This window comes from Triturus cristatus, chromosome 1_1 (assembly GCF_964204655.1).
Source record: "Triturus cristatus chromosome 1_1, aTriCri1.1, whole genome shotgun sequence".
In the NCBI taxonomy this organism is placed as follows: domain Eukaryota; kingdom Metazoa; phylum Chordata; class Amphibia; order Caudata; family Salamandridae; genus Triturus; species Triturus cristatus.
In genome coordinates, this window is record NC_140579.1 from 995,461,165 (window position 1) to 995,471,416 (window position 10,252).

General features: G+C 42.6%; 1 long non-coding RNA gene across 1 annotated transcript in view; it reads right to left on the reverse strand.

Moving 5' to 3' along the window:
* LOC146871437 (uncharacterized) overlaps nucleotides 1-7,538 on the reverse strand; it is a 124,900-nt gene extending 117,362 nt beyond the window's left edge. The window contains exons 1-2 of the long non-coding RNA XR_014959551.1: nucleotides 7,491-7,538; nucleotides 7,037-7,098 (exon numbers count right to left, since the gene is read on the reverse strand). This is a non-coding gene — a long non-coding RNA (uncharacterized LOC146871437). The remainder of the gene's footprint in view (nucleotides 1-7,036; nucleotides 7,099-7,490) is intronic.
* Nucleotides 7,539-10,252: the final 2,714 nt, after the last annotated feature.

A 10,252-nucleotide genomic window follows, 5' to 3' on the forward strand; every position in this document is an offset into this window, starting at 1 on the left:
ACCTAATCCAAGTAAAGGCTTCAGAACATGACCCATCCCTTTAAAATTTAGAACCTTTCCTGAGCAGACTACTGATGGGTCTTACCTTGGATGGGTACTCAGGAATGAACTGTGAACAAAATTCACACAGACCTAAAAAAGCCTTAACCCCACACTTAACAGGAGGAGGTGCTTCCACAATAGACTTTATCAACCCCAGCCTGGGTTTCAGCCTTCTTTGGAAATCCCATCTCTCAAATACTCAACCTCACTGCGTAAAAACTTAAATTTCTTCCTCTTGAGAACAACCCCATGGTTCTTGAAAATGTTGAGAATGACGTGCGCAACTACATTGCTTGCAAAAATCAGCACATTGTCTTGGAAAACCAAGACACCATGCACCTCTTTCAACAAGTTGTACATAATTCTTTGAAATACCAATGCCGCGGAGGTGAGCCCGAATGGCATGAGGTGATACTGGAATGTACCTGTTGGGGAGACAAAAGCCGTAAAGTTTCTTGACTCTGGATGAAAATCTACTTGCTGATCTGGAGAGGTAAGATCAAGGTTAGAAAATAAACTTGCCCGTGCGGGCAGTGAGAGCAAACATATCATTAATTTTAGGTAACAGGTGTGGGTCATGCCAAATGTCCTTGTTAGTGACCTTAGATCAGCACAAACATGCAACTGGCCACTACGCTTGCATGCTACAACCACTGACGGAGATCCACAAGAATGACGCAGTAGGTTCAATGATCCCCTGCTCACACGATGTTTTGAGGTCTCTCAAGATCAAATCTAACACTGAATGGAACTCGACGTAGAATGTGCTTGACAGGGACTGTTCCCCCTTTGACCTTGCGCTTGTGCTTGAAGCCTTTGGTTTTACCAAGGGTATATATGAAGACTTCAGGAAACTTGCGGCTGTAGAGCAGCACGACACCATCATACTCCACCACCAGAACTTGTTTATCACTGGGCCTGAAAACCATACTGAATAAACATTGGTGAAACCACCCCAGAATTTGCTTCTCATTTACTGCAACATAAATTGTTCCATTCCCTTGAATTCAAGTACATCCTCTATCTATACTAAGAGCTCAATCTTTCGTCCTTCATAGGAAACAGAACTGCCAGGTGGAAACAAACTTCTATTGCCCCATGTGTCCTTGAACAATCTTTGGGTGACCATTGTGATGCTTGCTCCAGAATCAACAAGGAGTTGACCATTTTTCATCACCCACACGAATGTCCAAAATAGGATCAACACATGACGAAGGACTCCCAAAATGGAACTGTCCTTACTATGGCTACGAGTGTCATCAGAACAGGTATCTTTGTCCCCCACAAATCCCCGCACACCAATCCAGGCAAATGCTTGAATGTGTATCTCCCCATATAAACCCTAGAAATCGTAAAAGCAGATATTGTTTTGTTCTGCTCTGAACCTGGAGGCACTTATTACTCCAAACTATGTCTGAATTGCATCGAACCAAACAGGCCACCTGACCGGTGGATCTGCAGGACAGTCTTGAAATGATGCAGACAGCGCAACTGACTGCATAGTTGATGGAAGAAACTAGAAGTGAATATGATACTAATTGCACACTACAGTGCTGTCAGATGAATAGTATACTACCAAGCCGTATTATTGTCACTGTAGATAAACATAGTATGGACAAAATACTACAATATTCCATATGTGCATGCTTAATAATGTAGAGCAGTGGTATTCAAACTTTTAATGCTGCACCCCCCCCAGGAACAAAAAAAATCTGTCCCTCTCAAAATGACAAAACTTTTAGTAGTGGCCCATTACACAGCGGCTTACTGACAGTAATTTTTTTCAGTTTACAACAAAGCACTGTTTATCAGCATAATGCTTCTTTTGGTCAGAGCTTGGTGCCCAAACCCCCTCCCGGGATCACTTACCCCTGCTGTAGAGGAACAACAGACCAATTAACAGCGTAAACACTTGAAACAACTTATAGCACGCTTTAGTGGCAATTTACAAGCAGCTGACATACATGTGTGATTGTCGCTGTGGTTATGTTATTGACATAAGCAAAATGACACTTTCTAGTTGCAGTGGATGAAAATGAATGTGCTTGTCATTGTTTACAGGATACACAATACCATAAATGAAACTTTGTATGTAAAAATAAGCAGTAGATGCAAATAAGTGTGCTTGGTTATCCTTGACTTGCTAAATTCTGTAGACTTGGTTGACCAGAACTCTTGAAGATAATAACCTTAAAATTCGCAGAAACGGCCTCCAAGGGGCAGCACTGGCGAGAGGTATGCACTGGAACATAATTAAATTGCAGACACAGTGTAGAGCGGTTGAATGGTAGGGGTGAAACGTTCAGAAATAGCATGCACGAGGCTATGCACTGAGCGATATAAAATACTTCCAATATGGCCGGCGTGGCAAAGTACGGTTAGCTGTTACATTCTTAATCTACCCTGGACATGAGCAGCTGTAGAAAATTAATTGAAGATGGCGATCGTGACATAGTGCGGTTGGCGTTTTATGCTATCTGTGACCCCTACATGCGCAGTCAAAATACACCTCCGGGTCATAAGGGGGCTGCGAGTTAACGCTAGGCCCCGCCAGACGTCCCCCTAGATGCCCCCAGCAAATGCCAGCTAGCAACAGTACAGTCAGTACTCACGGAGGTGCCTGGCCCCGACACAAACGACAAAAACACTGCGAATCTCAGTACTGGTTTCTAATTCTAGTTGAAGAGACATCCAGGGACCAGCTACTTATGCCATAAACAGCCGTACACCACGTAGACCTGAACCCATGATGTACCCAATCTGGAGAAGCACTTCAAACAAAGCGGCCAGGAGGGCTCTTGGATCAGCTCCAGTCGTTGCTAATAAATCTGTAGTAACGACTACAGATGTGGTAAGGGGATTCATCAAAAAGGTTTATTTCTTACTCAAATATGGAGCTGCCTTAGTGGTACATGCAGATACTCTTTGCTTCCCCAAGTCCAACCGCCCAACTGTCCAATTCAAATTACAATATTCACAGGTCAGAACTGGGCAAGTAAATCCTTCAACTCCTGGCACATAAGCTACAGGTACTAGATAAGCTACAACACCTTTTAGTTATGCACAAAAACTATGAAAACCTTTTACAACCAGGCGTACAGTGCTTTTCTCTGCATTATTAACTTCATTCTGTGTCTGAGCTAAGCAACGTGACGCTTGCACAACGGTATGATACGCAGTTTGCAAAGGCAGCTTAAAGCTGTAAAGCGCTCCAACTACCAAAGACAGATGATTGTATCAATGAGCAATTCAGAAACATTCAACACACTTGTTATAGATCATTTATGAGATTCTCAGGAACTGTAAGGACTGACCGTAGTGCTCACAGGCAGAGACCTCGACTTCATTTGGTGAAGGGAATACAGAAAAGTATGCCCACAAGGGAGTAATGTCTCATCTTCATAGGGAGCTTGCCTCGTTGGTCACAGTCTGCTTAGTATTGTGGCACAGCGCTTTTATGTTATCACGTGCATGAGGAGGACTGGTTGTTTCTGAAAAATGATATGAAGTCTCTCATAACTGAATTGTCCCTACCCACCTTTAATTTTGGTGTTCCGACTTTAAGGTATGGTTGTGATTTCAGCTTCAGGGATATATCCCTGCGATATTATGGTTCTATGATAGAGGGACAACCTTCATAGTTCACCCTCTTATCCTTGTTGCAAATGTACACATTGTTCTTTTGGTGATAAATATTTTGGGCAGCAATACACATTGAAAATAAATGAAATTATATTTTTAAAGGTCAGCTATTGTCCGAGAGTGTTCTGGCTCTAAATGACTCAACCATTGTCACAGAGGATTGTGATTTGTTGGAACAGCCAGGTTGTAAGGGTTTTCCTAAACAGATTGAATCTGGTAGTGCTTGTAATATGCATCATAAGATTGCTCCACTGTTAAGCGGCCTGAAAAGGAAAGGATCTGCCTCCCTGTATACAGAGTCAGACCCAAAGGCTAAGAATTTGAAGTTTGGAGGCAGAGCGAAGGGTGCTTGATGGAAGATACCAATATTTTTTTTGTCTGAAGTAAGTAGATCCCCTGTTATTCAAAGCTTTGTGAGTAAAGCACATGCTATAAATATTGAGTGTTTCCGTACAGGCAACCAGTGAAGTGCCTCCAAGTGTTTGCTGATGGAATCATGATGAGAGATGTTGAGAAAAAGCCTGGCTGCTGCATTTTGCAGTATTTCTCGGCGCTGCTGCATTTTGCAGTATTTCTCGGCGCTCACAAAGATATTGCTTGTTTCCAAGATAGCAGAGGTACCATAGTCCAGGCGTGAGGAGATAAGAGCCTGCAATACAGTTTTCCAGGAAGACACTGACAGAATTGGAAGGGGCTTTGAGCATTCGTAGGATACGAAAACACAGAGCACCCACCCAACAGATTTGGTCCGAGAAGTAAAACGTGCTGTACAAAATGATGACCAGATCTTATGAAGCATTCACCGGCACAGGGCCAGACCCCAGCTCTCACTGGCTGGCTGGCCTTCCAAACCAACGAGTTGCCTCAAGAGAACCCACGAGAAGCTTGGCAGCCACCTTCTAACTTGCTTGAACCTAAAACGTGAAACACCCCCTCCTCCCCCCACCGAACTGAATAAATACTGTATGGTCCCTTACATTCTTGTGAATTACAAGTTGGTAAAAAGCTCTTCTCCTAGCCCCTGGCCTGAAATGCCTGCCTAACATTAGAGCCTTCCAGTGCCCTATAATTTTCCCAAGGATAAGGAAGACATAGCCTCAAACTAGGACCAATCTGTCACATCTCCTGAGACCACAGAGTTTCAAGAGCAGAGCTGTACCAAGCCTTAACCGACAATGTACTGTGCAAGCATACTCCCCCTAAACCAATTACTCCTGAAATCCACTGCCAGCAACAAACGCCTTTGCTCGTTCTGTTATGAAGCTAGGCCAGTGAGCTGCCCCACCTCCCCGTTCCCTGAGTGCAGCATGAGCCTTTGAGATACAGCCTACAGGTGAGCTTCACCTTTGACTTCAACTAAGTGGGGTTGTGGTTCAGCCTGTAATAGACTTTATAGCAAATCCGGATATGGAAGAATAGCGGGCGTCCTATACTGTGAATTGTGCATTTTGGACACCCCACCCAGTCGCTGTGGCTCCTTGACCACGTTGTGAGGATGCAGAGATGGGGAAGATCCGCAGATATAAGAAAACCTGCTCATTAGTGACAAGAGTGAGCTATGGGCCCCTGAACTCTGAATGCAAAGGATCAGTGTCAACATTCATTCGAATTTTGAGATATACACCATATTTGGTGTAAAGTGCCCGGAAATCTGCCAGTGTGGTGTCAGGGTGATGATGCATCAGGGCTCCAAAAACTCTAGCATGATCATTAGCAATGGCAATACGAGCCAGTTTCAGTTTGGAGGTACCCGTAGCCCTAACCATAGTGTACCAGAGCCGTTGATACCACTGGTGCTCCAAAACGTCCTGAGTGGTTCGAATGGTGATATGATGACTCTAGCCCTGACCACAAGGTATGAGATTATATGGTAATAGTGGTACCAGAGTTACAAATGCTTCATATAGCATCAACTCCAATCAATGCAATTCAATCAGACTTTTAAAGAAGCATCGTTTTCTCATTGTTTCTGCATGGGAACATTGTTGCAACCAGGGCTAAATTTCAAATAAGTCTTGTTTAATTTCTTTTTACATTGTCAATGAGTTGGTGTGCCCCTTTTTCGATATTAAAAGTACTATTTATTTCACGAGCTGCAAGTTTTGCAAAGTGTGCCAATAGTTTAACGTTACCACCATTAATAGGTAGAAGGTGCCAGTCATCTTTGTTATATTACGCCTGTACTTTTTTAACTCACTATTTTAATTGTTCTTTTAATTTAAGGAGAACATAAATATGTTTGCTTCTAAAAGTAATGCTTTTAGATGGACATTGACTTTTATAAGTTGTGGCAAATTTGTAGTACACTATTGCTAATGATAATTGCAACATTCACACCCCTCGCAGTCCTTGACTGCTCGACCAAAGTAACTACAAAGAGTTAAGGAATCTAAAAATTCATGTCGCCATTTCAAACCTGCACTTTGATCCCTGTGTCATTAAGAACATGCACTATCGCATTTGAAAATGTGAGGTACTCCATACCACAAATAACAATGAGAGAAAGGCTGACAGATGCAATCAGTCGTGAGTGTTTTGGAAGATTTGAATGGTTCTCTCCAGCACCGAGCGCATCGCAGAGTCAAAGGGTCTGGAAAACCCAAACCTTCCCAGCTCCATATTCCTTTCCCTCATCTTTAAAGTCACAGCCACATCTAAGTTTCCCAATCAAACACTAGATAGACTGTTAGAGCATGAACATTTTTGTACAGTTATCCCTAAAATCTGGTATGGTTCTGTTAGTCCTGGAACTAGATTTTGCCAGCCCTATGATACATCATGTAGTCATTTGTAAGCTACAGCCCTTATTTGTATTGTATTCTAATTGCGTTTATTTAGTGCTTATTGCCCTTGAAAGGCATTGAAGTGACTTGCACTGGGCAGCACGCTGCTCCAGAACCCACGATTAGTGGTTATTGTTAGTTATTGGGATAAGTCTTGGGCTCTGAGGCAGACCATTCTATGCATTTACTCCAATGTCTTTTTGTGGATTAAATTAGTAGGAATTAGGTGTGATCACTAGTGTGTGGGGGGGGGGGAGTGTGTGTGGGTTGCAAAATCATGCACATGGGTTAGTGGGATTGGCAGACGAGCTACAGGAGATTAGATATTGCTAGGTTACAAGTATGAGTTTCAAAGGAGGACAGGCTATGATCTTTGAGATTAGGTGTGGGCAATTTGCATAAATAAAATATAGATTAATTCAAACATGTGCATAACAAAGTAGGCTGTACTGAGAGCAAGGAGCCATCCAGTGAATGGAACATAATCAGAGGGTCATTAAAAACACAAGATAGGCGTTACATGTGCATGGTGTGTACCTTGTAAGAATAGTTCTCAAAGTTTCACTTACGCATGCAAGCACCTTGATGAATAGGGTCCAGAAACTGCTAGGGTGGTGCAGTGCCAGACTGCCTGTTGTATGAATATAACATAAAACCCTTGTTAGTTTTCCGTGCTTCAAACGCTATGATGATTTTGCATAAATACATTCAACAGTAACAGAATTTATGTGTTAAACGTGACACTACCCAGTTCAAACTAAGTGATTAACAGAACAACAATCCCCCAATACTTTCATGGTATTCTGACCGTCTCAAGAGTTTACTGCATGCGGAGACCTCCCCCACTCCATCCTCGATGCTAAACCTGCCATTCTGCCTGCATTTCTAAATAAACGTTCAACTTGGCCAGTGTTCTCTGCATTAGCCTCGTGCTAAACTTAACTCTAACCCCTATTGTGAAACCAAAATTAAAATCAGGCTAACATTATGACCTCCCTCAATTCCGTTTATTAAAAGGATTACCTGCTTGTGTTCCAAAGTTATTCCTAACAACTCCGTGATCTCCTTTCTTAATAACTGCCATTTGAACCAGATTTCACCTGAGCTCGCAGTTTAAACTATTCCTCAATGATGATTCGTCCAATCACAGCAGCTTCAATCAAATTTCACTTCATCCAATTAAACACTACGTGGTCGGATTCGCCCTTGGGTTCAAAAATAAGTTCCTCCCTCATAGGCTCAGTAACTACATATCCCATAAGTCTTTGCCACGGAACCAACCTTGTCATTAAATCTGTGTCTTGAAAACTTAATGATTAAACCCAAATCATACAGACTAACACCCCTCTTTTTTTGTGATAATGTATCGACGCATATTGTCTACCAAAACTTCAAGTGCAGTTACTAATGCCAACTCAACAAATAAATGCTTATGAGTCTTCATTTAAAAAAAATTAAATAAATCCTGCAAGTCTTCATGCAATATGTGCTTTAAACTTGGTGTTGAAATCTAAGAAAACCGTCCAGTCCTTTTATATCTCCTTTTCCATGAATTGAGGCAGCATTTTTCATGAGGATGTTACAAGATGGGTTCATATTAATCTCATTTTTCATTTGTTGATGTCGGGTGCAATACTGCTGGTGAGGCAAGAAATTAATTATCGATGCGCGAAAGTATAGCAGTTGCACACCGTTGTTTGTCCATTTTTCCTTATTCCTCAATTTAATCCTGTTTGTGTGCAGATTGGGAACGCGCCTCGCCTCATTGCAGGTGTATAAACTGAAGCAACAATTGCAGCAACTCTGTGCTGCAAGACCAATCGCACAGCTTCAAAGAGGTGACTTACAACTTTTCCATATTCAATATTTTTATTGCATATTTTTCCAAAGTTCATCCAACTCAACTTTTCTTATTCACAATAAGACTGCCCAAAGTCCCATTTTCTTCACATGAGGCAGTTGTTCCAATCCAGGCCTCTTACCACATCACGTAGGGACATGAATTCATGTTTTGCAGCTTAAAATCTTTTTAATCCCAATGCATTTCGGGTCTTTTTTAAACCCTTCATCAGGGGGCCGTTTCAATATGAAAATAGCACAAAACCCTTGTTAGTTTTCCGTGCTTCAACGCTATGATGATTTTGCATAAATACATTCAACAGTAACAGAATTTATGTGTTAAACGTGACACTACCCAGTTCAAACTAAGTGATTAACAGAACAACAATCCCCCAATACTTTCATGGTATTCTGACCATCTCAAGAGTTTACTGCATGCGGAGACCTCCCCCACTCCATCCTCGATGCTAAACCTGCCATTCTGCCCGCATTTCTAAATAAACGTTCAACTTGCCCGTAGCCGGTGCCAGGTCTCTCCAGCAGGCCAGCCAGAAACATCCATCTAGCTTTCATCTTGTCAGAGATCTCACTTAGAAGTAGTCAAGGGTAGTTGTTGCTGCACTTCGTTTGCCTTTAGGCACCTCTGGTTACAACTTGTGCCAGGTGTAGTGAAAGTCAATGGGGATCTAAAAGTAATCTTCACTTGCAGTTGTTTTCACCCCCTGTCCTTCCCCTAACTCACCACAAGGAAGTAGGAGGCTGTTGAGGAGCCAAGGGTTGGACAGTGGGCCAACCATGTAAAGTTACTGAAGGTCAGCAGGGGTGTGATGTTAGTTTGCTGCCAATAGCAGTTTAGTGCGTTGAATCTGTGCCCTGGATTAAAGGCAGGTGCAGGAATTTTCACCGTAGATAAGTTAAAAAGTTGCTGTTTACTTAGGATGGGTGCATCAATATATGCCAACATTTTAGAAGTAGAAGGTGGGAGTTTTTTAGGTCGAGCCTAGAGCAGCGCATGCGCTGCTTGCTCGACTTTTAGTAAGGGGGTTTTCAAAGTGCTACCAGAGGCTTTTGCTGGCCTCAAGCTGGCAGTAACGCGCAAGTGCACGCGCGCAGCCCCCATCTGTCTTTTCTCCGTCACGGGTAATTAAGTGCATCGCGATCACTTTAACTTTCGGCGCCCGCGCGACCAATGCTTTTCACGCACGCTTGTTTATTTTAGAATTCTGTTACAGTCCTAGACCGGTTTTTATTTTACAGTTTTCTCCCTTCTAACTACTCTGTTCTTCAATGACCTTTTCACTATGGAGTCTGTTGTTTATGTTTATTTTCACCCACTTTCCTTTATAATTGTTTATTTTTCTAATTTGGTCCTCTTTCATGATTTATCATTTAGATCTCGTATTTTTTATTTTTGCCCCGTTGGCTCCATTTTAGCTAATTAGAACTGGCTGAGCACTATGCCGCACTTGTGACTTCCATCCTCCGCTCGTGTTGCAGGAGGAGACTTGTACCTGAGCCTCGATACCATTCGCCAATGAGATCACCTAACATTTATTTATAGTATTTTTTTCGTCTACCTGATCCTTGATGCTATTTGCCGATGCCGTCACCTGCTATCTATTTAAAGCCCCTCTTTTATTTCGCTCTCAACGTGTGGAGCCACCGTTTCGCTAACGGCTATCCTGCCGATCTCTGACACGTATTCCCTTTATCAGGTGAGCAGATTTTTGGACCGCTTTGCATGACCGCTCACCACGATCCTCCCAAGTTAGAGGTTCACTCTTTCTTTGCTTTCCCTTTCACAGACTTTGGAGCATCTCATTTACAACAGTGCCCGCTGCGTTACTTTTATGGGATTCGGCTATATTCGCCCAACTGGCTGCTATGCTGCCGTGCCAATATTAATCTATCTCCTGCTTAAGAGAGCATGCATCTTTTCATTTCGA